Here is a 5622-nt window from a genome sequence, read left to right on the forward strand (position 1 = left end):
CCGACGTCATGTCAATTTGGCCCGCGGATAAGTTGAACCGTAACGCTTTCCCCGGGGCCAATGTCCGTGTTCGGTGGAACAACAATTCTTTCTTTTTTCTCGGAGGTCGTAGTACCGGAGACCCGGGGTAGTTTTCCCAGTGAAAAATGACGCGACATCCCAAATGAAGGTCCGAGACTCTGGGAAGATGTACTCTTTCCTCCTGTTCTTTTTTCCCTCTTTTCCCTTTTTTCCCCGTCGCGCATGTGGAAGATAGTATTGGATGAGGGGTCTTTCGGGAACTTCATCCTTAGGCTAATATACGTTGACGGCGTAATAAATAGTTTCCTTGTTCGTGGGTTGGCATCGGGGTCAACCCTAAAATGTCGTTCTGACTCGGATGCCTTCGCTTTCTTCACGCGGTTTCATTCCTTACGAACAATAATACGAATTGAGATTGCTTTTTCTACCGTAAAAGAAATGGTAGTTTATCCCCTAACCCTTAGTAGGATTAAAACCAAATTGTATGATTTTTATATATTTTTCTAATTTTTTATTTTAATGTTAATTTGACAGAAAAAATTAGATACATAATTTTTCAGGCCCACCCATTAAGCACCGCTTGTGTCGGGTTGGTCAAATGTTTAGTGTAATATAACATTTAAAAATAGTTAATCATTAGTTTAGTTGTGAAAATCTGTTAAAATTAGCATATGTTCATAATTATAATAATTTCTATCATCAACATCAATTAATTGAATTTTATCAAGAATATTTTTTAGTAAAGCAGCAGTCCACTGTTTGTTAGTTTAGGAGATTAAAGATTTTTGGACCTAAATAGTTAATTTGTCTTTTACCAATTGATTTTGTTACTCGTGGTATCTAGTCGCCGGTCTAGTATTTCGGATTTGATATACTGGTCATCGTTTTTTTTAAATAATTTTTTTAAAAGTGTGTTACATTGAACTCATTATTGGCAAATTTGGTTGGTTTAAGATAGTGGCGTGTTAAAAAAGTCCGTAAAAAGGCTGGTTTTTATTAGGTCAAAAACGCCACGACGGTAAACGTCGACGCGAAAAATTCCCGTTAGGCTTAATGCAATATTTTTACGTCGATTCTCACCGTTGTGGAGTTTTTGCCCTAGTGAAAACCAGCCCTAATTCTGTTTTGGGTTCTTATTCTACGCGGATGTGTTTTAGGAAGGTTCCCTTAAGATATAAATGTCTTTTTCACTCTGTAGCGTATTTTTCTAAGCCTGAATGTTGAGTTGATTGTAGCGAAGCTCCCGCAGAAGGAAGGGGTGCCTACGTGATTGCCGGTGGACCGCGTTTTCCGTACCTATAAGAAAAGCCAATGGCTATTTCCGAGGCTGAACCGGGAAGGGAGAGAAACCCCGCTCCCTCTCCGGTGGCGGCGGTGGGGCCCTCAAATACTTTCTGGAATGAGTCTCTGTCGATTTGCCCTTTTAAACGTTAGCGTCGTCGGTCTGGAAATAGTTTTGTTTTTCCTTTAGCGGAGGAGATTGCGAATTTGGTGTTTGTGCTTCTGGCACGCAATTATTATCGCGACCGCGCAAGAGAAACGCGTTTTCCGATGAGCCCCTGGTCCCGTAATTAAAAGAGAAGAAAAATTAATCTTCGAACGACGCGTACTTAATTGCGCGTACGCCTACCCCGCGACGAAATGCATTCTGAACTCGTTTTACGGGCCGTAAGATAGCCACTCGCGATTGAAAAGAGGCCCCCGCCAAAATAGAGAATACGCCAGCCTGGTTGAGACGAAACATTGGAACTATACCGAGGCGGGGGTTGAGATTGAGGAAGCTCGCCATTGTTTTTTTTTTGAGGAAGTGACTTTCATTAGAGGCTCTTCCGCATTTCGAAACTTATTACTCGGAATTAATCCCGGCACACCGCTGCCCAGTCTCGCCGCCTTCGTCGTTGTACGGAGACGCGTCACACGGGCTGGAATGCGAAGAAAGAAAAGTACTTTTAAGCCCCTCATCTAACCCTCGCTGGCTATTTTGGCCGTAGGCGTTCGTAATAAGCAAAAGAAACGCAGTCTGCAGCTCTGGTTTGTTTCGTAGGGCGCGCAGCCCGCGGGACCAAACGTTGCCGCTCTTTTACCAGCCAGTTGGGTGTGTCCGAAATAACGGCACCAGCGCCTACGTACGTATTCTCTTCTTAATAGTCCTTTCTCTTGGGTAACAGCTGTAGAGGCTTCCTAGCTGATCCAAAAATGGCCGAGCTCGTAAACGAGATAAAAGTTACGTTAAGGGACTCTGCGCTCAGCCCCTCATTTAGAACTTTCTCGCGTGGCTGCAAAATAAAAATAAAATATATCCTTATTGAACATCTCTCTCGCTCTGATATAGGTAATATATATGTACGTAACGGGAAAGAGTCCAATCGATAATCTTTTCTTTTTATATAAGGCATTATTTATATTCCTAACATCGTCCGAACGAAATTAGCTCGAAGGCGCGGATAAACGAACAAACTTTTAGATTATCCTTGGATTTTTCGGAAAGGGGTTTTGTGGAAATTTAATAGCACTTCGGGTTTGGATGTTGTAATAGCCCATTATAGCTACTCCATCTAAATAACAATGGGCCTGAGAAAGTAAGAGAAGTTCTTAGGGACCTAAATCGAATCATTGATTTACCGTAGGCGATGCGGAAATGGGACAACTTCTACGCTTGTAGACTACGTTTAAAAAATCCTTATTGATCCCGGCGGTTGCTACAGCGGAACTCGTCGCTCTCTTTGGGTTTTATAAGCGCGTATCTATCGCGGAAAAGAAACGAATGAAAAAATCTGGATTCTTCGTCTCGGTAGGTTTATGATAGAGCCGCGGGGATGCTCGTAACATTCCCTGTAATTGGTGTATTATTTTCCTGGAAAAAAAGTAAAAGAATTTCTACGGAAAGAACGAAAGAAAATAAAGAAAGGATATTGTTTTATCGACTGCAACGCAATTTTCGCTCCCTATCAGTAACTAAATATGGAAAATAATAAAATACCGGACCTCTAGGGTATAGTTGTATTGTAGGCCCATATGGATTTATTATTCAATATTTAAACTAAATAATGGCAGTAATACAACCGATAGTTTAAAAGAAAACTCTCCGTTGGGTACCGAGGTAGTATCAATAGAAAAACAAACTTTAAAAACTATTTGAAAATACGCTAGTTTACACGCGTAAAAATCGTCTTAAATAAAATTGATTAATTTTTTGGTTTTAACCTGTTTCGAGATAATATCCAGCAACTTCGCTCCGTATCCAAACGGGAAAATGTCTAGCAAATCGGGGGAAAAGGATGGCACGGTATTCCAACTAGTTTTTGGGGCGAAAGTAAAGCTTTTCAGCGTTCCCTTTATACCGAGTATCTGGCGCTCGCGTGGACTAAAATTGTTCATGCATTATCCATGAAGGCGCGCGTTCGGGGGACCAGCCCGGCATGAAAACTTACGAGACGAGAGAGGAACTCGTGGCGCCGCTTTTAAAGGCGAAGAAAGGAAAGGCGAAAGTGCGCTTGTAGGTGAAGAAAGCGCGGATCGATGCGAGATTGTGTTTCGGAGGGAAAGCTCGCGCTTTTCTTTCGGCCCGTTTCGCGTCTGCTTTTTTTATTCAGTTGGGTTCACACCTCGCGAAACAATTTTTAAATGGAATAAGATACGACCGCGATATACTTCAACAGGCCGATAACATCGATATTGTTATTATATATCGATAGTGAAAAAATGGATAAAGGATAAAGTGGGAGGCGCGTTGAAAGGAGGAATCAATGGATTCCGGGTAGAAATAAGAAAAACCTATACGCGGCACGACCTCTCTTTTGCCCGAGATATAAAAGGCGAAAAAAGCTGTTTGGCGACCGTAAATCTTTTCACTATAAGGAAATGGTTAGTATCGATTATTGCACCCTTTGACTGCGTCTCTCTTTCTTCCATCTTTACCCCTTTTGGTCGTCTTTCTTCTTGGAGTTTTCCTCTTTATCCGACGACGCTGAAATAAAAACACACTTTTACAACGTAACGTCCGCGGCTTCAATAGCGCCGAGAAATTTGAATCGAATCGTTTTTCTTCAAGGGCGCCAAATTTCCATCCGTTCGCGTGTATATCATCGGATTTAGAGGATCCGCGCTCTGTCTTTTCCGCTATATTGTAATAAGGAAGGGATTACATTCGAACCCGATATTTTTGGTAGTTTAATAATGTCGCGGTATTATATAGTATGGCGCGGTTTCGGTTATCGAATGCGAACGCGACTTCCGCTCTCTGACGCGAGAAAGCCGTATAAGATAGATTGGCCAGAGTATTCTGGGATTAAAACGAACGCGGGAGACGTCGTTGAAGCTCTGATAAGCTTCTCTCTCAGCGAGCGATGATATTCGAAACTGGGTTTCTCCTTGGTTGCCAGGCGGAAACTGAGTGTGTGTTTATTCTCTGGACGACCAGACACCCGCGATCGAAGTTGCGCGGGGCTACCAGCGGGAGATCAGTCCGTTTCTCCTATACGCTTCCTCTACACTCGCTCTCTCTATCCATCCATCCCAAGTCCTTCTCCTCGACGTCCCGCATCCATCCCTCCTTATTCTATCCATCTCTCCTCCGTCCACGAAAGATCCGAGTCTGGATGTTGTCCTGTTCATTGAATTCAATCTCGAACAGGAGGTAAAAAAAAGGCGAAAAAAAAAAACGCTATTTTGCGGATAGAGCTGGTTAGGATACGTCCCGCTGCGAAACACGGTAGCTTTTGATATCCGCCGCCGTCGCGATTGTCCGCGATCTCAGTCGGAACAAAAAAATGTGGGGATGTGGCACGAGGGTAACCCCGAATGAAGCTCCTTTATATTCCCCCAAGTTGCCGGAAACTTTCTCAATAAGGATTTGAACCGTCTGATCGTCTCTTTAGATACGACGAACAATCGGTTGGCCCCCCAGATAGAATAATTTCTCTTCTCTCGCCCTTTGGTCCGGGAAGACCGTATTGCTCTTGAAACGGTATGTTGATGGGTATTTCCCGCCAATAAATAGAATCGAATCGAATAGACTCGGAACTTCGATTGGGTCTGGAAAAGAATCGAATTTTTCTGTTTATATGGGAATTACATTACACTTAGCACAAAGGCACGCCGCCACGTAAAGGAATTCAGCTAAGATGTTCGAACCATTTACCACTTGTCCTTACGATGTGTACCGCCTCGATTCTCGTAGACAGTCACGTAAGCTTATTTCAAAAATTGATTTACTATAGGTATACAAAATGGCATTCTGTATTTTCCAGCCCGTTTTGAACGTCGAGATACGGAGGTGAAGAAAAGAGAGTGTATCACGCTGGGCTAATATTAGCCCTCCATTTTCCAAGGGAAAGCTTTCAAGGTAATTTTTGTTTCTCGATTCTTATTTGGATAGAGCTAATGCTTCTGTCTTCCACCGTTTCCTTTTATCGCGTTCCGCAAACAAACCTCTTTCTCTCTCTACGATCTTAGACCTAAACTATCGCGCCGCTAATGATACTAATTAAAGAAATAACAAAGCCTTGATTTATTAAATAGAAAACTGCTTTATTACAAATGTAGGTATCTTTACATTTCTTTTTATTAGTTTTATCTCATTTACTTTTTAATTTTTGGACA

The sequence above is a fragment of the Leiobunum rupestre genome, chromosome 8 (genome assembly GCF_980474605.1).
Source record: "Leiobunum rupestre chromosome 8, qqLeiRupe1.1.hap1, whole genome shotgun sequence".
In the NCBI taxonomy this organism is placed as follows: domain Eukaryota; kingdom Metazoa; phylum Arthropoda; class Arachnida; order Opiliones; family Sclerosomatidae; genus Leiobunum; species Leiobunum rupestre.